Source organism: Pezoporus occidentalis, unplaced genomic scaffold (genome assembly GCF_034315485.1).
Source record: "Pezoporus occidentalis ecotype Australia unplaced genomic scaffold, CSIRO_AGI_Poc_V1 ctg17, whole genome shotgun sequence".
Lineage (NCBI taxonomy): Eukaryota > Metazoa > Chordata > Aves > Psittaciformes > Psittacidae > Pezoporus > Pezoporus occidentalis.
The window spans coordinates 829234-853007 of NW_026913531.1; the positions used below are offsets into that span (position 1 = coordinate 829234).

At 39.1% G+C, this 23774-nt stretch overlaps 1 protein-coding gene across 2 annotated transcripts in view; it reads right to left on the reverse strand.

Moving 5' to 3' along the window:
• GRIP1 (glutamate receptor interacting protein 1) overlaps positions 1-23774 on the reverse strand; it is a 324193-nt gene that overhangs the window by 299739 nt on the left and 680 nt on the right. The window lies entirely within an intron of this gene.

Below are 23774 nucleotides of genomic sequence, written 5' to 3' on the forward strand. Positions count from 1 at the left end.
GCACACACTCACAAAACTCATTGCCAGTAATGGTACTGTTTCAAAGTGAGAATCTACAAGACAATGGCCGCTAATTGACAACAACTTCCAACGAACAGACATTGAGTCTAGTCAAGTAAGAGCTCTACTGCTTGAAAAGACAATAAGAGACCTTAATAAATGTAATCTCTTCCCACTTCCAAAAATTAAAGGCAAAATTGCATTAGACATATTTAAAATACAAAAGATAAGCAAGGATATCCTTCATGAAACTTTGAATCTGATTTATTTTTAAAGAAAAGCAGGACAAAATGCTCTGTCTACACCCTGACTAAAGAAAAGCCTCTGATACAGTGAAATATCAGAGTGAAGCTCACCATCCTTATGATTTGACGAACAACTGGGAATAATTAATTTCCAGGCTCAGAGCTGCCAGAGCTTCACAGAAGCTGGATTCTTGATACGTACAAACCTAGAGCCTACCCCTGGAACAAACAATCTTCCAAACTTCTCCGATGCAAACACAGGGAAACAGAATACCACACACCATTAATAGAAACACAGAAACCCAAGATGTGGTAATCTGTAGTTCTCCTGAAATGACAAATAGGACTTTCAGCATGATGAGGGAACATATAGATGGACCTCAACAACACTGCACTTGGTTTGGGCACTCTCTACACAATCTTCATCTAGACTTCTGCTTGCTTCTCAGATGCTTAGTAACAGTAGGTCATCTTTAAAAGCTCAAACAAAACATGCAAGAGGAACAGAATCTGGTTGCAGGCAACAAAGTATTTACTTCATCCAAACTAGTAGCGAAGATATTCATTTTTTTACAATATATATGGGGAGAAGGGAGAAGTGGGAAACACAAGTACATCAAAGCACAGCACAGGAAGCCCTGGAAATACAGTTAGTTAGAAGCAAGACTCAGCTAATAAACCACACTGAAAGCCTTGATGCAGTGTCATTCCTTTAGAACACAGCATGCTCAGGTCATCATAAAATGCAAATACAGCTTAGCTGGCACTGAGTTTCCAATCGATTTTTGTTTCCAGCTAAAAAAATAAAAATTGCTACTGTGAAATGGCAGGTTTTTGCCAATAATTTACATATTCATATACATATAACTCTGTGTGTGTGCATGTGTATCTATATAATCAAACCCCCGTTCTATCTTGTAGTTCTGGCACTAAACTTCAGACAGGTGTATGCTCAACAACTAATAAACTATCAGAACTGTGCGTTTAATTAAAAATAAAGAAAAAATTGAAATGCACATACAAAAGTATCAAGTCATCTGCAGTCTCTAGCATTAAGTGTGATAATAGAGAAATCTAGGAACTGATGAACCATTCTATCTTTGAGATTAGGTTAGTCCTGATAAACTGCAAGCATCTGATTTCAGAACATACAAGAATAAATCTTACCAATGTGTAGCACAAGCTAGTGTTTTAATAAGCTGTTACTCTTAGATGGAGCTCCTGATAAATTCCACGTGTGCAGCGGGAGAACGGCATCAGTTCTGCAGATACCACTAAAACCTCCTCTTTCCAAGTTAGATATATATCACTCTCAAATCACAATGAAAGAATGCAACAGCAACAATGTGATTTGCATGGCTGTAATTAAAAACAATTCAGCACACCCAGCCAGTCAGCTTAAGATACAAAGGGACCATCTAATATCAATTAGATATGTTTCTGCCTTTCATTTCCACAGAATATTCTGCATGAACTTTGCAACACGTTAGTGGCTGATGCCAGTCAAATAGAAGCATGACTGGAAATAAACCTGCCCTGGAACAATTGTGTCTAAAAGATCTGTATTTTTCTTGTTCAGTGACATACAGATTATCTTTGATTGCTTAAAATGGAAGCTACCAGAAGAGCAACTTTATTAGTCTTTCCCTTACTGCAAGGGAATTACAAAGGGAAGAATTAGTCAGATATTATTGTCATGTGCTGCCTTTAATATTATGATGTAAATTACAAAAATTAAAAACATTAATTTCATTAAAGCTATTTTTCCTGAGGAAAGGAGAAGAATTAGAATTTGCATTTCTGAAGCAGATCCTAGCATAAGCCGAGACTGACAAGTGAATGCAAGCCCAGCAGAAGCACAGGAAAGCAGATTTGGAAGAGAATGGTAGAAGAAAGCCTGTCCAAAGGAGAGATCCAAATGTTAGAAACAGAACCTGTCATTTAGTCACTACAAAAATAAAACCTAATACAGCCAAATAACTTGCTGTGTAAACTGTGCACAAGCTAAAATGTTGGCTGCTGGTCCAAGCGCACAGCAATCCTGTTGCAGTCTATGAATGCAAACCCAAGTCCAGCTGAGTTTGCAGCTTGCCTAGTCTCAAACTACCAGCAGTAACCAAGGATGACAGCCAAACCTAAAGCCAGCAGCCAGCCCTCACATAAATATACCCACATATAGTCTAAATTAGCTGTATTCTTGAGCAGCATCCTCCCCCAGGATTGTAATAGTGCTCAATACCAGCGGGCAGAGGAAAGCACTCCAAATACTCAGAGAAAATTTAAGACAGACAAGGCTTATGATGCTTCTTATATAAGCAAAAAATATATGCTAAAAGTGCTTAAAAATAATGAGGAAATTAATACAATCTGTGCTGAGCCCTTAGCCTACTCACTATACCTGTTAATATAAAAAGTTACTAGATGCAGTGCACATCTGCTGTCAGACAGCGTGTTTTTCAAAGTGCTTAATAATCTAAGTATCTATTAATTATGCTTTTCAGAAATGCTAGATCAGTTTTTCACAGCAGCATTTTCACAGCTCTTTCTATATTTTCATTTTTGCTCATCTAATAAATTGACAAAATTAGAGATTTTCAAAAATCAGGTAGGAGTTATACAAGAAGTTTTTGGGTTTTTTCCTTTTGTAGCTCTTCTAGCTTCTGAAGGCTATGTTTTATGAACAGCTTTCTTTCAAAACATGTGTTGCACAAAATAAGCAGTAACTGAGAAAAACAAATGGGCCGCCTCACAGAGAGTTTAGAATCTAAGACATTATTTTAACAACCAAGATTTCCTGAAGAATCTGACACATTGTGTATGTTTTTTCCTCCATAAAGGTCAAACTGCCTAACAATCATACATCAGAGTAAAGCATGTAAAGAGCACCCTGAAAAGTTTTGCTTTGCAACATTATAAAGCACTTTCAAATCATAGTTAGGATGAAAAAAAACTACAGAAAAAGAAAACAGATGTTTTCTTAACCCCAAGTTTCATCCATTACAAAGTTCTTGCTTGTTTCGACTTCCCAGCAGACCCTTAAGTTTCTAGACAATTTGATGGATCATTTTCCAAAAAAGCACTATCTGAAACAACCACATCAGGTCAAGGTATGCTAGCTTTGCATGTAATTCATACTCAATACTGTCAAGCATGCTACTAGAACCTATCAACCAGCATTCTGCAAGTTCCATTAATGCTGCTGTAAAAATACACAGCCTCTTTGCTCATCTACTTTCTGCAAAATGACAAAACCAACTCTATCTCAGCTCTCCCTCTGGGAACCAGGACTGATGCCATGAGTATCAGCTCCTCAGGCAGCAGCAGAAGCCAATCTACTCCTAGCGAGACACTAAGACCTTTCCTGTTGTAACATTTGTATATGTACTTATTCTAGTTGATACCGGTGCCAATGATTAAAACTGACACTGCCTTTATGTGACTCTTGCTTTGCTGGATTTTAAGTGGTGACCTGAAATTTCTCATATCATGTTCAGATTTAAATGACAAATTCCTTTTATTTTCATTTTTCAGTAGACATTGAGGGAAATTAAATGCTTTGCATGACATTAAATTTCTTTTGGGGCAACTGTTTCTTTTGACAATTTTAGATATTCCCTTTTCAGTTCAAGGATTTGAAGCCCAGAAGAGAACTCTGTACTAGACATTGGGTAGACTTTCCAGAGAGCTCAGAAACCCTACACGTCAATGACTGACAGATCAGACAGACCTCTCATACATCTTACTTTGCATACATTCATTAAAGCTGTACCGGGATTTAAAAACTAGTGTTTTTGCAGAATCCATTCATTTCGTCAATATTTTGAGGAAGTTTGTCCATGGACTCACCATCCAAAGACAAATCTGTTACGGGAACCCAAGCCTGGAATGGGCCACCCATCCCCATTAGCCTGGGACTATAGCGACAAAGACAGAACATGCCATCTTCAACAGTGGTTTGACAGATCAGAAGCTAGAAGGGACATGAGAGAGCCTGTTCTGTTCCATGACAAATGGTCTGTAACAAAACCCAAACACAGATTGGAACAGATTGCTTGTAAAAAGCAGCTAAACTAAAAAACAGAGAAGAAAAAAGACCAAAATCAAAACAGGAAAGACACCTTCCTCGCAGAGACCCACAACAAAGGCAAAGTCTGCCTTGGCAACAGTGATAAAGACAGAAAGTACAACTGACACAGCAGGACAGCAGCTGTAGGACACAATCAGCTATACCAAGAGCAGCAGCAACAGAGGAGTTTGCTTCCTCACTGATGAAGAAATTTGCTTCTTATATCCCACACACTCCTCTCTGCCCCTCTCCCTCCTATTGACTCTCTTTCACCCTATCACACTCAAAGCACATCTCCACATCCCTCTTAACATCCCCACAGGGGAAACCAGCACATGCTGTGACCAGCTATGTATATGCTGACTATTATCCCACTCATGCAGGTGTCAGCCTGTCAATTAAAGCATTACTTTAATGTCTACCTTAAAGATGCATTCATTTGCACCTCCCCTGCTTTACTCAGGCTCCAATATATACGGAATTTGTTGGAACTTCTCTATGGGGTTCCCCCTCTCTCTCAAAGCATGGTTGAATATCACACTGAATGTTTTAAAAATTTTACTCCCAATAAAACCAATACCAAAATTCAACCCCCATGGTGACGCAAGGTCACTGCCAATGGACTCTGTGACTTGTTGGGACCAAGCCATAGAATCCTGTCCTGCTCTGTGGTACATCACCTTGACACATCCAAGAGCATGTGTGAAAATGCACCTCCAAGATCACATTTGTTTACAAAGCACCAATTTGTGAAGCCCACTTGAACAAGTAGGACAAGGCACATTCATTTGGTGGCTGTGGTCCTGAAGACCTTAGCCTCTGAAAACCTCCTGAAGACCTGAACCTTTTCAGGCTCAGAGCCCTGACAAACCTACACAGAACTTCATGATGCCTGGAGCACAGCTGATACCACAGAATTTCTCCTGAGAACTTCTATCTATTTATTTCCTAGAACAAATTTCCCCCTTCATGCAGTTGGTATAACAGTTTCATTTGTGAGCAAAGCCTCTGTTCCGTGTACATTGGGGAAATGAATATGAAACAGGTTTTTCTTCCTCAAACCTGTAAGGTTTCACACATTGCCTGTTTTATTCAGAAGCTCCCATTTTAATGGGAGTGGAGGATAATGCCAGGTTCCTTTGAGAGTCCTAAGGGGAAATATTTACTAAAAAGGCACTTTATCAGCTCATGTTCATTTTGGATGTCAAGAATTTTAATTACATTTTTGGCCTTTATCAGAAAGTAGGTTTTGCATTAGACAACTCTTTCTCCTTGAAAGGATAAAACCAATGGATACCTGGATTTGTTCCTGGTAGTTTTCTTAATATTGTTAAATTCCTCCTCTTCTTGGAAGAGGGGTTGACTTCTATTCCTTACCATGTGGGGAAAAAAAAGCAGACAATAGAATTTGTACCAGTTGACCTCATTCCCTATGATATCATTTCAATACAGTGAAAATCAGCTTCTAGCCACTCTGCAGGTACTACTTTCTCCTGCAATTCTTTCATTATTAGTACTACCTATTTTACAGTTGCTACTTACTCACAGCATAGGACTTCTGCAGGTATCCGTTTCTTTGCCAGATCTTAACTGGACTGAAATCTGTGCTAATTAATTGCCTCTGGGTGATTGCTGCTCCTACTGCTCTTGTTTCAACCAAATGGGTCAGAGAATTGGAAGGATTTTATCACACTTGAAATAAGTGAATATACCTGAAGTCTTATTTTCCAAAATAGCCAGTGCCTTTTCTTTAGAATATTCTCCCATTCACATGCTTTAGGGTAAGGACTTGAAATCTGCATCACAAATTTGTCTTGGAAAATTACATAGATTTAGCTACAGTACTAAACCAATCACAGAAGAAGGTATTTAGGTATGTTCATTAGAAAGAATTTAGCACATTAATTTCTCAGATTTCTATTTCTGATGCATGCCCATAAGAAAGTATTAGTCCTAATCTCATTAAGTATGCCATATTCCAGGGCTACAAGGATAAACCTGGACTTGTCCTGTAAGGATTACTCATAAAAGTTTTACACTCAGATACAGAAGGCAGGTGTTAGAACACACAATACAGTGATTACCGTGATCACCAACAACAGCTTGACAGAATAGAAACATGAAAAACATAGGAAAAACAATCACCAGGGTAAGAAAAAATTTATTAGCCAGGTATCAACTGAACTGAAACACAAGGCTACAAAGAAAACGTTCAATATTTGGGATTACAGGACTAAGGGGCCTAAAACTATTCTACAAGCAGCGCTGGGCAAGGAAATCAGCCTGTAACTCACTGCAGAAGGAGATCTGGACTGCAAGCCATAGCAACTTCCTCAAGCAAGAAAGCTCAAGGTTTAACTATTGCATTGGCATTATAGGAAGTTGAGAACAGGGATGCTGAATATTTGGTTACAACAACAGTGCTTTAATAAATGCAGGATGGCAATAAACATTTTAATAAGGCTTGGACAGTAACTGGGAGCCAGCTGCTGACTGTGCCTGCCCACATATTCGGACACAATCCTGCTGAGCATGTGGGAGCATGTGTGTGCCTGAGGCATTTTGTAACTGTTTCAAGGACCATACATAGCCATTTATGGACCAGCAGTGATTCATGAACCATGGGCTGAATAACACTAAACAGAATTACCTTTTCTGTCCCTTTTGGCATTTTTCTCTGGATTCTATGTAGACTCAGCACTTTGCCCATACCCTCAGTTATTTGTGTACTGGTGGGGAAAAAAGTCCTAAATTATGCCAAGATAACAAGCACACATCTTATTTAGCTTGTCTTCACCATCATTTCAGTGCAACTTATTTATAAGGCATGTCTAAAGAGATAAATCAATAATAAGGAAGACCTGAAGAAACAAGAATAAAAGATGGTATAAAATAGGGGAAAAAAGGATTAAGAGACAGAGAAAGAAAAAAGGAGAACAGGTGAGATGGAAGAAGGGGAGTGGTTCAGAAACCCTTTGCTATTAGGGAGCAGGAAGGAGGAAGCAGAGGAAAAGCCCCAGGAAGTCAAACACACAGAATCTCAAGTGGAAAAAGCTTTCTGATACCTCAAGTAAATCAACAGTCAAAACGGTCTGAGGAGCTTTGTAGCTATTGCTGGAAATTCCTCCTCTTGCTGAGTGCAAACTACAATGATGACACTCATTAAGTTGCTGCAACAAAGAGCTCATTGCCAAGTACTGCCAGGCATGCTCCTTCATGCTACAAACCAGGCTAGAGAGAAAGCCAGGGGAGTAAAATCAAAATATATACAAGCTACGATATTGATTTATTATTTATTTTCATAAATAAGTACTGACAAAAAAAAAAATCTTAAACTTTTTATACTTTGTCTGCCACAGCACTGGCCCCCTGCTGCTCCAAAGCAAGACACAAAGCAGGAACACTGTCAGAGCAGTTCAGTTCTGTCTGGTACTAAACACACACATTCTTCATAGCAGTTAACCTCCAATTAAAAACATGACAAAAAAGTGGCTTTGCAAAAGCTGTGCACACTTCTGCTGCCCCCATAACACATGCAGGTTGACTTAAGAGCATGATGACCATACCACTTCACAGTCTTCCTCTAGAAGTCACTGAAAAGCACATCAAATCATCCATCCCACTTCCAGAGAGACAACCAAGCAGACAATTCCAACTATTCCAGCTTCTAGAGCAGTAATAGCCTTTTGTACATGGTCTTCTTCCTAGAAGTTAACTTTCTCATAATTAATGATGTACACTTTTCTATACCATCAGATGGCATTTTCCTTTATAGCATTCTCTCTACAGTGGCAATAAACTTACACTTCTGAATTCAAACAGTACATCTACATGTTGCCAGTGATATTAACCTGATTTATTATTGATCGTCACAAGGAGGGTTTTAAAGTTTCCAAATAATGACTGATTTGTCAAAAATGTAAATGAATAAATAAATGACCTCAACATATAGAAAATATTATTATAAACCCCAAACCATATATGGAATCTGGTCATTCTTATGCTGAGCTGCAGGATCTGTGGTTTTATGATATTTCATCATGCAGAGTGGCTAGTGAAAATGGTCTCCAGAACTCCTGCTTTAGAACTTGAAATTATGTGGGCTTTCAGGGCTGCCATATTTGCAGCCACAGAGCTTAGAAACCCAAAGCCTGAGTTATAGCTCTAATTGGAATAACTTCCAACTCAATGGCAAGGAACCTGGAACCAAGAGCCCTTAATCTCAGTCAAAGGTCGTCAGGTTTCCCAAGTTTCACACAATGCAAAATTAGCCTGTGAATTTCATTTCCATGCAAGACTAGTTAGACGACTGATTACAGGATTAAATCAGGCATCTGTAGAGATATGTCAAGCATACCCACTTTATAATAGTAAGCAATAAAGTATAAACTACTCTGCTCTCGTGAGACCTCACCTGGAGTATTGTGTGCAGTTCTGGTGTCAGGACATGGAACTGTTGGAACAAGTCCAGAGGAGGGCCATGAGGATGATCAGGGGACTGGAGCACCTCCCTTATGAAGACAGGCTGACAAAGTTGGGGCTGTTCAGCCTGAAGAGAAGGCTGCTTGGAGACCTCATAGCAGCCTTCCAGTATCTGAAGGGGGGCTGTAGGGATGCTGGGGAGGGACTCTTTCATTAGAGACTGTAGTGACAGGACAAGGGGTAACAGGTTCAAACTTCAGGAAGTTCAGATTGGATATAAGGATGAAATTCTTTCCTGTAAGGGTGATGAGGCACTGGAATGGGCTGCCCAGGGAGGTTGTGAATGCTCCATCCCTGGCAGTGTTCAAGAGCAGGCTGGAAGAGGCCTTGGGTGACATGGTTTAGTGTGAGGTCTCCCTGCCCATGGCAGGGAGGTTGGAACTAGATGATCTTAAGGTCCTTTCCAACCCTAACGATTCTGTGATTCTATGAAACAGAAGCTTCAAATGTAATAGCAATTCTCAAACTGCAGGACTATAATAAGTTTCTAGCAAATACCCCCAAGAGGAAGGTTACCCTGCATCTCACTGATACAGAGTTTATTGCATTGAATCAGGAAACACTAAATACGGTCACAAACAAATCAGACGAGAAGGACCTCTGCCCCAATGAACATGAAAAACAGTGCTCCTCTTTGAACATTTTCTCACTGATTTTCTTTCTGTTAAAACAGAAATAAACCAAGATTTTAAAAAAGGAGATGCATTGCAATAGCTGAAGTTTAGTAAGGAAACAAACAATGAAATGTTATTAGGCCATTCAACAAGACTAGTAACACGTGAAGACATCGAGGTTAATATAACAAATGAAAATAGAAAATATTAGATAAACTAGGGGCTTAGACAGCGTAACTCAGGTAACTGGAATAACTTTTTGTTCTAAGAATAACCTCATTTTAATATAACTAGAAATAGTAAAATATAAAGCCACATTTTGAATATGTTTATTAAACACTTTGCCACAGAAGAAATTAAAACATCTGCACAATGACATAAGACATAATTAAAGCAGTTTCAAACAACTTCACCCAATAAATTTTTTCTTATTTCCAAGTTTAAAAATACTAATTTGACTTTTAATGAATAAAAATTAGAAATGCTTTTTCCAAAACAAATCATGTTCTGAATCTCAAATTATGCTTACACAGCCTATACTGTGTGTAAAGAAGCAGATGAAGGAACCACTAGACCCTTTAGTTGTTCTTTTCTTTAATCAAAGTGGCATTTTGTTAGTATTTCCTTGAATGGGCAAATATTACCTCACATCTCTGAACACCACAGCACAATCTATTTGCTGTATCACATTTTTATAATTTTTTTTTTCATTTTTTGTTTAATAAAACATCTCACAAAGAAACATTAATCAGTCTGAAGTTCCCACCATTGCCAGTTTAGTAAGGCTTCCATGGCAATATATGCTATCTCTTTGCTTATCGGTGTATTCACTGAACTAGTACTTTGCCTTGAATATCCTAATTCTTCCCATAACTGCCTTAATTCATTGCAACCTTGAAATACCACAGAAGAGATCAATTATATCAAACCATATTCCAAACTCAGTATCAGGAAGAAGTAGAACACAATGCTGACAGCTGAATGGAGAACCTAATATAAAAAACTACTTACTTCTCTTTACAATACCAGATGATACCCATAGTTTAAGGAAAACTGAAGGGTGTTCATGTGGAAAGTGCGGTACCTGCTCAGGTCAGAGAAGATGAATGGCAAACACTCTGTGTTACACAGTATTGGTGAAGCCACCAGGGAATCCAAGTCCATCACCATCAAAAAGACAACCCTAGAAGCTAAGTAAAGCACACCTCTCAGAAAAAAAAACCACAACATCATCAGTAAAACCTAAAGGCGTCTGAGGCCAATCTCAGAAACTGTCTCCAGTATAGTCCAAATTACTTGGACATCAGGAGGAGGGGTAAAGATCAGCAACTAAATTGGTTTCTTACAGATGAACTTAGCATCTTATAGGTTGGGAAAGACCCCTAAGAGCATCAAGTGTATCAGTAAACCTAACTTGCCAAGTCCAGCTTAATACTGTTCTGCATATGCTTATGTACCTTGGCATTGTACATTTTGGTATTAGCACAGGAGACTTTTGATAAAATTTAAAATAAATTCCTGGGTTTTTTACACTCAAAGGAAAAAATTGTCTCCTCTCTTCTGAGCAACAAGTCTCATAGATTACCAGCCCCCAAACTCTGCAAGGGCAAATCAAACTTGCTCCTGGAAGATCAAATAAGCAATGGCCCTTTTGTTCTTGTCTGCCTTTTATGCAGCACCTCAGTTCAAGGAGAAAGATGACATTTTCATTATTAAAATAATGCTTCTGTCTCCTCAGATTGAACATTTATGTTCAAAAGATGTTTGTAAAAGACTTTTTTCAGGGAAACCTTCAATAAATACATTGAGATGCACCAGTAGAACAGGAAACTAGCATATACAAATATTTATATAGTTTATGACATACACCAATATTCCTTACCATTGCAATACCAAACTCTGTTTAGAGACATATGGGTATTTCCTGCTAACACAGAATATAGCAGGATTTTAACTGACTGGAAAGCTATACAGCACTAGTAGAGATTTATGGCAGTGTCACACTGCAGAATAATATTGGGTTTATTCAGCTTTTTTATTATTAATCAGCCTACTCCATGTATGACAACCTAGAAATGAAGTTCCCATTTGACACTGGCTTCCTGCTTCTAAGGATGAGCAAGTGGACTTGGCAACCCTTCCTAAGTATTGTATTCACTTACGTGCAACTTTTCTCCTGGAACAAAGTGCCTCTTTTTGTTGTAGTCGTATTTTCTAATGAACTATTAAATGAAATCTTGTAGGACTCCTGTACACAGGAAAGACTACAGACCACAGTGTTCCAGTGTTTGAAGACAACGACATGAGAGAGTTCTAATTGCAAAGCAGATGTCTGCTGTGATCCTGCACCAATCACACCTCCATCCCAATTTTTTCACAAGATAATATCTACCTTGCTTTACCTTGCTTTAACGAAAGAAGACTAAGTTTTATAAACCACTGCTGAAGATGATGAACCCTACTGATGAGTTAATGAACCGAAAGTTCTCTCTTCTGCTGGACAAAGCAGAAAACATTAAGATTTGTTTGGGAGTGTTTCATGACTTTCTGTGGAAATTTTAATATTTCTATAATTACTTAGATTTCAGCAACACCTCCCAGCTGGCAAAGCATTTTCAAAGCACAGACAACACATCTGAAATTCACAAAAACAGAGACTGGAATACAAAATCAAAGTAGTAAGGATTATTCAGAAGCATATGTATTTTATACTGCCTGGGAATGAAAGTACAAAGCACAATAGCAGCATTGCTGCTTTTAATGCCAGTTCACAGTAACAGCCCCAGTGTTTAAATTCCTCTTTCTCAACAGGTGATTCTGAAAGCAGCATGATAGCTTTCTTATAAACAAAAAAAAAAAGCCAAAATTGTGGCTGTCCCAAATAACAACAACACAGGTAATACATTGAATGCCTACTTTCATCAGATTCAACAAAAAGCTCTCATTGATTTCAGCCAAGATGCTACTCTATTTTGTACAGTGGTCACTTCTGTTTCCAGGGTTATTATATCAAACACGTACATTGTGGTTTTTTAGGATCCACACAAAAAATAAACTTGGAAACAAGTAACTATCAGTGTTTTCACTCTTACAAAGATTATTCCTCCTGCTATGATACATAACAGCGTTTCTGTGATAATGAATCAGGCACCTCTGGAAATGCAGTGGGATTTCAGACCTATTCAGGTAAATGGCATAAGTCACCTTTGGTGATAAAACTGCCAGTTCTGAGTATACCTTTATTGCACATTACTTTCATTCGTGATGCAACATTTTTCATTGAGTGAAAAAGATGTTTTTCCACCAGAAGAAAAAATATGAAGCATCTTGCAGTTACACACATTTAACTTTTCTTCCAACAAAGAATATGAAGAATAAGCAAAGGACTAAAGACAAATATCTTTTATATATTCTCTGGGGGAAAAAAAAGGCTTTTAATAAAAAGAAAGGGAAATTTATGATGTTTAAATACCTTTTACTGGCATTCCCTCTCCCCACAAAACAATATTAGCACATATTACAAGAATGATCTTTAATGAAAGAAAATAAAGTTTCTTTCTAGGATTAGTCTTTGATACACTGAAGCATGTAAGTTATAAGCCTAAATTTAAGCACACTGACTTCAAAACGGTCATTCATTCTCAAGTATCCATACACAAGCAGCAAAGGTTTCAATGCCCTTGACTTCGAGATCTTTTAAGATTAGTATCAAATATACTGGGAACATGTGCATTGTCCCACTCACACAGTTAGAGCTTGACAGTTTACTAAGTGTCATAATCTTATCCAGAAAAACATGTGTATATTAAATACTTTCCTGGATTAGGGACTCCATGCAGGACAGTTTGCTGGCTCAAGCCCTTCATGCGCATGATCTGCTGACAAACAGATCTCTGACATATTATCAATTCATGATAAGTTTTTGTTTTTCTTTTAGTCCTTAGTGTGCTATCGATTGAGGCAAATGATTAATATTTGATTATCAACTGGAATCCACATGCAAATAAGATAATTAATGTGTTTGAACTTGAACACCCAAAATCATTACAATAGCCTAAAAATTGTTCTGTTTAAAGAATACTGCCACAAACCATGATTTCAATACAACCCCAGGGACAGACCTTCACTTATGCTCCCTGCGTAGTGTATTTTCCTAGCACAGCATGCCACAAAAGGTGTATTTTTTAAGTACAATTAAAATGCTTACCTTTAACTCTGCAAACCCTTAAATGTGTGCAACCCTGGGCATCCTAATTGTGAAGGAATAAGCTACAATTCAGTATAAACTCCCCAGAAAATTACAGTACTTTCATGTAACTACATAAAATCCAAAATTTGCCAGTTGAACATTTAGAAGTTTCACATAAACATATAGAATTTTCATTTTAATAATTTAAAGCAAAACTAAACAAATTACAAAAAGACACTTCATGTAATTATTACAGGCAGCTAGCACTAAGGAAATAATAAACAACACTTGAAACAAGTCAATTAAAGGTTCTTTTCCTTCACAGTATCAGCCTAACCAGCCAAGAGTTGTTCAGTTTCAATGAACAGGCCCACCATGCTACTGCTTTCTTTTTACGCTGACTTCTTTCTTTGCAGTTACAGGAAATTTAAATATGCCTAGTTACAAAAAAGGGGTCAGAAAAAAGTACTGCCAACCCTGGTTAGACCTCAAAAAACACAAGGAATGATGGAAAAGGAAGGAAATGTCAACACCAGCCTGATCTATATTCTAAGCTGGGAAAATCAAAAATATTAAAGACAAGTTTTTCAGATGACTTGGGACCCCACAACTCAACTACAAGGATGTTTCCTATATTTAAGTCACCTACCTGAGGTCATCCTAAAATTCTCACAGGCTGTGTTATTTAAAATTACTTCAATCCCTTCACAGAAAAGAAACATATGTGTAGGAATATGGCTTCTGACACTACTTACCAGTAACCTGATCTTTGACTAAAATAGAATACAGAGCCAGCAGCTGTACCTTCCTCTTCAGTTTGAACAATTTAATGACAGAAGGCAAGTCATCTGAAAATTAAGACTGTTTTCACATTAAAGTATTCTGAAAAGCAAGGTCAGTTCACACCAAATATTTAAACAAATAGCAGCAAACACATCTAAAATGTGATTAAGCAGAATGCTGAACTAATACAATACATACTATTCATTCTTTTGGTTTTTTTTTTTTAAGCAAATAGTGGCACAAGCACATGCTTTCACGCGTCCGCAGATTCAGCAACACCTTAAATAGATAGGAAATCTCAAAAATTTTAGGGCTAGTGCACTCGAAACGAGAGAGCCATAAGAAAATCCTGAGTTAATGCCTCATTTTTGCCAGCAGCTGTAATGACAGGAAAGCTCGGGAATACTGAAGCCTTATAACATTCAAATAAAGATAACATGAAACTTAAGTTACAAGATGTGTTTGTTCAGTAAGCAAATGTGAACACACAAGACACCAGCTGTGTTTTAACACTGTGTTGGGGCGGGGGGTGAGGAGGGTGTTCTACCACTAACATTCCTGAATTAAGTTATTCACTCACAAGATCAGCAAGTATAAAGCTACTGAAATATCCTTACACACTATCCATTTCATTCTTTCCCTCCCCTCTCCACACAGCCACCCACACCCCAGCTGAAAGCTTTTAATCAACTGCTTCACTTTTGACATGCAAATCCTGCAAGTTTATCTGGCTCCTGCACATTTTGCAAGCAGTCCTACAAGAGGTGAAGTTAAAAGCGCTAGAAATTATCATTTCAAAATACATTTCTTTAAAAAGGGGAACACAATTTCTAGGTCCTGCGAAATCATCATGTTCGTAGAACCTTTTGCAACACAGGTCACTTAAAGCCTATATCATATATATTGTTTATTTGGTTTGGGAGAGGTTAGTATTACCAAAAAAGAAGTAAATTACAGGTTTCCTCACAAAATGGGAAGTTTTATCAAACACCTCAGATATTTTGAAAAGACTCGGGCTCAAATCTTCTCACTGCATTCAAAAACATTGTGACAAATACAAACCCACCAGAAAACATACAAATACAAATAAAACTAGCAGATACACATGAAGGCGGCAACATATTTTTGGGTTTTCTCTGACTTTTCAGAAGAAGCCTTGGAATAACAAACAGCCTCCACTAATTGCTAAAAGGACTCAGTAAATTTGCTGGCACAAGCGAATTAACCTCCAGAATCCAGCAGAGTTGCATCCATTTACCAGGCAGTGAATTTCACTCCCCAGAGTATTTTCCGTGTGACTACCACTCTACTTTCTGCCCAGCTGTTGTATAAATAATCCATTCCTAACGCAAAAACAACCCAAGCACTTCACTGAAAATGCCACTGAAATTAACTTTTTGTCAGAGTAGTAAAACCGTGTGTTTATTCTGCAACAGCCTCATCTCAAACTCGGGTCCCAACCCTGTCATAAGGAGCGTGGGTACAAGTGAGGACAAAATCTTGTCAGTTAGCAATGCTAAAAACAGATTTTGAGAATGCAGAGTATAGCAGCCAGCTTGATGCAACTCGCTTATTGGAACCATCCGTTGCTTTACTCAGATGCCAAAAATTCCCTTCAGGAGACACAGCACCTGTGAGCACCAGCTACTGATATGTAGTGAAAAGGAGCTGGTAATCATAGTGAAAGACAGCAGCAGCAGGGGAAGCTCCTCTTTGCCACAGCAGTACAAAGGACACAGTATCTGGTTCACAGAGATGATAATTCAGATAGAAAAGAATAATATAATCCAAATAGTCCAAAGGTGTGTTACTCCTAATTTAATAACAACTTTCAATAAGGCTTTCTGTTAGCAAACATCATTGCTCTGAACTACACGCTGTCACTAACCCAAGGACTCAATACACCTTCTTTCTTCATACCTATGCAGAACACATTGATCCCACAGACATTTTTGATCACTGGAAAAGGACATGGCATGAGGCTAGCTGTTACTACACACACACACACACACACAAAAAAAAAGTGCCAGTTACTGCTCCTTTTTGCTTCCAAAGATTGTTCTCAGGAATACTGTCCCACTGTAGAAGCAGCTAACCTGACAAACAAGCAGTGGACTGTGGAACACCTGGTCTCCATCACAGGCAACTGTAGATGTCACTGCTTCTGCCTCGCTAATTGATATCCATAGAAACAAAAAGCTTGAAACATGAGAAATCATGTTGGAACTGGCTCACTTAAAACACATGCTCCAGTCACCGATACAGTCTTCATTTTGTTGGTTAAATGTAAATGTGCTGGTTCCAATTCATACATTACAGTGGGGGACAGAGAGATCACATCTCATTGTACAATCACCTACCATGAAACTGCCTCAGGAAGAAAATGCTACACTACATAGTGTGGCTCGGTAGAAAAAAATAAGCATTTTACATAGTGTTTGCCTTCCTAGGAAGGACAGTTAATGGGAGGGTACGTTCTGGCAATACTTTATAGTGTCAAAATACTGTCTGCTAATAAGGAAACATTTGTGTTCAGTTACAAAACATTCAATTAGCATCTCCCAAAATGGCGCCATTAACATTCAGTCTCATCCCACTGGTAAAGAAAAAATAATTATGAGTACGTTTCATTGACTGCTATTTTTAACTGCCATCATCGCATTTCTATCTTCACATTTCAAGGAATAAAGAAGCTATGTTATTTCGAGAGAAGGCTTAAACTTCGGTGAGACAACTCTGGAACTCCCTAAATGTCTGTGGGATTCCAGTGTGTAAAGAGGGTGGTAAAGCTATTAAAATATTCTCTGCAGCTTTCCCTGCAGAATCTTTTCGGTGGCATTTTGCACTGACAGCAAGGCATAAAATAAGGCGTAAAAAAACCAGAAGATTGAGATCTTCTTGAGGATCAGTCCTGCCTGCTTTTCTTGATTCCTGTGGTAATTTCCAAGGAGAGAAGACAACACCACTCCATGTGAAATGTCTCAGTATCCAAGTTGTCAGCACCTACTTACCTGGTTTTTCCCCTTCACATGTTCTCTCAAAATATTTCAATATTAAGCAAAGAGCATTGCTTCTAACTTGTGATTAGCAAAAAGCACAATTAGCACTGATCATGGCTAAGAAAAGGAAAAAAAAGAAAAACCCACACAAAAACCAACCAAGCATTAGATCATCAGCATCATTCAGAGCCATAAAATCTGGCCACCCTGTACCAAAGGACAAGCCAGAATGGTTTGTGTTACCCAGTCACCCAGCACAGTCTGCCCCAGCATGAAGAAGGAAGGAAAAATCAGTGCAGCGATTCAATAATCAAGATTACTTGCATGCAACACAAATGTTACTATTTTACCCTGAATTTTACAGGGTGTCAAACTCATCTTGCCGGACTGAATCGCAAAGCAGGTGATCACCGTGCCCTCACCCACACAGGATGCTGACGCATCTTGTTAGGCTGTTCTTGCATAAGTCAGGACGGACAGTATTCTTGACATTTCTATGTGCTTGAATGCCACCCAAATGGCTTGTGAAAAACATCCAAACAACACAGAATTTCACACCCACAATCATAAGACCCTTATACACAACTGCTGACTCAGCACATCCTTTTTCAAAAGCACCAGCATGATTAAACAGGGCTCAGATATGAGCAATGCCTACTGCAGCCACTTGAACTCAACAGTCCTGGCAGCTCTTCACGGAGAACCCTGAGCAGTGGCTGCTTTGGTAATTTCGAATCAAACAAAAAACAACACATAATAGGGATATAGATATGTGCTGAGATTCAAGAAAAGTTGCCTACACCTAAATTACTAAAGGATCTAACACTGAAGCTTCTGTGTTTCAGGTTATGTCTAATACTTCAGTGCAGAGGAAGCTCTGATCAAAAACTTGTGTTTAGAGCTTATACCCTACATGGCTCCCAGATACCTGCAAAATCAACTGCGCCCATCTCTGCCAAATATTGCTAGTGCTCCAAATTCTACATGTCGCAATCACTGAAGACCATATCTTCATGAAGAATCTGTAACATTCATCAAATTATTTTAATACTTCAGGTCATAAAATGCTGTTAATTTGGCTGCGCAGATCACAGGAGATGTAGATGCTTTTTGCTTATTCTCAGTTCCTTTGATGCTAAGAGGACACCAGGGAGCAATTGCTGCCTCTTTTCTACCCATGTTAGAGCTTTCCTGGTCCCAGCTGGTTTTAAGAGAATGAAAAAACTGACAGCACCTGTGTTCTTTGCATGCTGATGAAAATCAGCTCTAGAGTGTCATCTTATCCCAGCTGGCAAATGGTCTTTACCAGTGTTCCATTTAGCAAATAAAGACCAACTGTCCAAGATGCAGTTCAGTTAGACTGAGGTGAAAAGAGACAGAAGCCCTGACAAAGGCAAGATATAGACCATCTGTAATTAGTATTTTGTTATCAATATGTCTTATTATTAGTGTTTTCCAATTCAAGGTTTAGTTATAGTTTCAGATGCTACTGGAGGACCAGAAGGCAGCTAGTTAAGCCAGCTTCTGATGTTATTTCTGCAGTCAGAGAGAGTGATGTTTCCTTCTATTTTTGTCCTTACCACTGTTACTCACATGGTCTTCACCTTAAATGTAAGCAACTACAGCATGCTTTGCACAGTATAACTGACCAAAAGTCCCAATTGTTCATGCACTAGATAACTCGTCTGAACTCCACAGTAAGTCTCGTCACAAAAGGTTTTCTGCCATACGGTTTATACTTTAACTTTTCAGGAGGCATGTGACACAAGTGAGAAAACAGATAAAGGCAAACAGAAAGCCTTTGCACAAGGTTTCCAATCCTAGGTCTCTACCTCTCACTTTCTTCATTTTCTGAGGACCCACTTAAGCTCAAGAAGCAAGAGATTCCTCTGGCCTTAACAGGCCAGAGCTTAAAATACAACGAACAGTCATGCTCAGCCTTTTGTGTTGAAAATCTAAGCTAATTTTTAACATGCACCTGGAAAGAGTATGAAGCAAATCCTCTGTTAAAGCCACCTCATTTGATCAGATGTGTATTGCTAACCCACAATAATACTATTAAGTGCAGTAACAAGCCCATAGCTCTCCCTTATCTGAGAAACCGATTCTCTTCCAGTTTAAGATAAGCAGACAAGCTCACGCAGCAATAACCTCAGGGACAGATGCTTGCTGTCAGAACATCCTCCATGAGAACACACTAGTTTTGTATTCGAGGCAAGAGTCACAAAATACTTGCATATTTTTTTATCCTTGAGTCCTGGGCTTTAAAACATTTCCTAATGTTTTCTTTAAAATTCCTAAAGTTCACCTACTTTAACTGTCGAGAACTGTGAAGACAGAAGAGCAGAAACCAAAGACAGTCTTCCCTTCTTCCTCAATATAACTGGGCTACCATGTTAAGCATAGAGGCAAAACAACTATGAAAGGCATAATACTTTTTTTTTAAATCAAGACCAAAGTATACTTAGATGCATTCTTAAAATTAATAACCATGTACATTAAGGGATCTCAAGCAGTTCCATAGTGAACATACAAGATATACAAATACTATTTTTCATACTCCTGTCAAACCTGATCAGCTATGAAGTTGAAACAGGAGTTCCATAAAATACTTCCATTTAACTTGATTGGAAGGAATATTGAACAAAATTAATTCCAGGAACATTTTTCTTCTCAAAGTATTTGCTTAGATGTCACCTCAAAAAGTGTTTTAGGCGGTTTATAACAAGATTTGATTTAGCATCTTAGGCAGAAAATTGGGGAGGGGGCAGCATGACCTGAATTTTAATCGCACTGTGTAATACTGGTAAGTCTTCACGTGTCACTTTTGAAATGACAAGGTTTACTGCATCAGGCATACGTTACATTTGTTCTACTCAACACAGAGCACGATTCCTGTCCCCTAAAGGAGAGGACTCCTTCTGATAATCATGGTGGTGGGAGAACAGAAGTGACACAGCCACTGCAGAGCACTGCTCGATTACAGAGCAGGCAGTAGAAATCCAGTAACTGCTGCAGTGTGCACAAAAAAGCAGCTATCCACTTCCTATTTTAAATATGGTCTCAGCCTCTAAAGAACAGCACAATGTGATTTTTCAGTTGACGTAAGTATTCCACATAATTTCCACAGTGAAGACATCTAAAAATACTTGTTGAAATAGCACTGATTGCCACCCCTTGGAAAAAAACCTTCTGCACAAAGCAGCACTCTCACAAATGCTAAACCCTACGTGCACAGGCACACTCCAATGCTTGAAACATTACCCTAGGTTATCCTCCTTCACTCAAGGTATCAATTATTGCCAAGGTGAACCAACAGTGTTGACTATTTCTCTGCTACTTCATTTCAGTTAGAACAGCCAATTTCCATTAGCAAAATCCTGGTTCTGTCAAGTTTTTGGATAACCTCCATTCCAGCGCATGACTTGAAGGAGCAACAGGCTGAGGTAGGCATTCAGCACGGAAAGGGGAGTCTGAAGCAAGGAAGGGGGAATCAAGGATACCAATACACTAAAATAATCTTGCTTGGAGCAAACCTGCTGTGTCTGCACAAGAGTATCAGCATTTGCAATATCCCAACAGCTTCTGATATTGAAACAACGCAGTTCTTCAGATAGTTTTTTGAGTCCTCACACCTGAAACAGGCTGCTGCAATAGCACCACCATCCAGTTCCTGCCATACCAATGAACTGAGCACCAGGGAAGACACAACAGCCTTGAGGTGCTCCCCAAAGCAACGCTGCATTGGTTTAGACAAGATGAGAGTATCAGCACCTAGTGAACCCTTATTGCTGCAGTGTCTCAGGAATACAGGGAAATTTCCACACAGCCCTCACATCCTCTCTGACAAGTCCACCCACCCCTGAAGCCTCACATCTCAGCACCCACAACTTCTATCCTTTCCACAGCTGAGGACACAGGGGACTGATCAGCTCTATACAGGTGCACGCACAGGACACAGGGGCTAAAGGAAGCCTATGGGGAAAGAGGGGAAAAAGCCTGGAGAAAGACGGGAAAAAGCCTGGAGAAAGACGGTCTGTACTAAGCACTTGCAGCTCACCATAGGGAAACCTTTGCCTTCCTGCTTTTCCCAGCACCTTCAGAGATGACTTCTCTTCCAGTTCAAACCTACTGCTACAACTAGACTTGAAATTAAAGCTGCACAGTAACTGTTTATTATGACAGGGAACGGTGGGTATGGACTGCGGAGACAGTAAAGCTGAGACTGAAAGGGAAAGCCAGCAGGAGGCACATGGATGAACCCCAATTATTAAGCTACTCACTTAAAACAAGTGGTTTAATTTGGTTTGTGGTTGGGTTTGGATTTCTTCTGGTGTGGGCTGAGGTCTTTTGGTTAGGTTATTTTTTTCCTTTTTCTTTTTTACAGTCTGCTTTGGGAGTACTCACCACCAAGAAACTTCAGCACTAAATTAACAGAGCAGTTTCACGTTGTTATATAGCAAAATCAATACTAGTCAGTCCTGCTGGTGTTCGTGGGGTTGAATAAAGCCTAACTGCTCTCGCTAGAGGAAAACACTGGTTTAAGCAATCAGATTATAGGTACATAAAAATCAAAGAAAATACACACACATTAAATGTTTCTTATTCTTATATCCTATATAAGTATTATTTATCCAATATAAACGTGTTTGGGATGGATGGATAAATGTATATTTTATATCCTATATATGAGTGCACTTGTATATGTGACATAAGTAAAATTTATATCACTAAACATTTCACATCCAATATTACTCCATATCTAAATCACAGAAACAACCGGCTACCATGTTAGTATAAAATAACAGTATTTACATTTGCCAGAGTCTGCTGATAGCAGGATGTACAAAAAGTGTTCTGCAGAGTAACTGAATGGAAATATTTTCTAGAAACAGAAGGGGGGGATGTTAGCACAACTGGCTCTGAACCAGAATTTAACTGTATCTGTAACTGCCTTTTAACTCAATGCCATACTAAACTCCTACATTAGCTAAAGATGCACCTTCATTTCATTACTGCATAGGCCATTTTTCTGGCTAGTTTGAAAGCTTTATTTCATCTATTCTTCATGCTCAAGGACTATTACATTCAACATTGATTCACTATTTTGACCATTTCATATTTTTCCAAGCCTAAAGCAGAAAAGCTCCAGTAACTGGAATCCTGCTAAATTACTAGCTAAAATTGAGCAATATACAATGCAACATACTTTAGAAGGTAATAATTTACTTTAGGCAGGGAAGAGCCTTTTTATTTATGCAATAGGAATACAATAAAAAAAAAAGCATCAGTGATAAGACTGTTAACACATAAAGCTATCCAGCTTCACAATGAAGATGAAAGAGATTAAAGACAAAATAAGAATAAACAAAAACTGCTACCAGATCAGCATTCTAAGCGGCATTAAACCCATCAGAGCAAAACCATTACTGTGACCACATGCTACAGCTCATGACAACCTTTATGCAGAACAAAATGAGAAAATCTTTCCAGTTTCTGACATAGCTAGATTAGACCCTTTCTAAAGTTTTCTCATCTGTAAAAGCATCCAACATATTTTGGCAACTGTCATCCATCCTATTTCTGCAATTCCGCAGCTACACAGATTCCTGACATTAAGAAATATTACGGCAGATTTTAGTAATGATGGTATCTAGTAAGGCAAAAGACTAAAAACCTCGTTTTTCACAGCCGAAATACCCGCTCCCATTTCAGCAACTATTTTTATGATGTCATAACGCTTGCGATGAACTTCCCATTAGGGATAGCATTTACCAGTCAGAAGCAGGGCAGCAGTTCTGCCACAGACCTGCACTTCCAACACAAAGCTACAATACTTCCTCCACAGAGCACACAAAACCTCCTGCTTTTTAACAGTCGGGGAATTTTTGTCCCTAGCTGTACAGCTATCTATCCAATACCGCAGCAACCAAAACCAGACGTCCTTCTCCAGATCTCCATATGCTACCGTGGAATTAATGACCTGTGTATCAAAGATATGACGCGCATACCTAAGAGTTCACAAGCGTAACCGGTGTACTAGTCTTTTCTCCTTTGACTCACAGGCTGAGGACAGAGCAGTAACATGCCCATTTCCCACGCCAGAAACCCTCTTTGAAGAAACACCAAAGTTACCTTGTTATTAGAATAAGCAGACGGTTTATTCTGAAAAGCGACCACAAACTACCTGCCTTCTGCCGGTACCGACCACGGCTGAGTGATCCGAGACCACCCCTCGGCGGGGCAGCTCCCGCGGGCAACGCTCGGCGCCAAGGCGCGATCGCCACCAGTTTGCGGACGGGGCTCGCGGCTCCGCGGTGCCGGCGCCCCCCGGGAAAGGATGGGACAGGTCCAGCCCCGCGCCTCGGCCACGAGTGGCGGTCCGGGGGTTGAGCC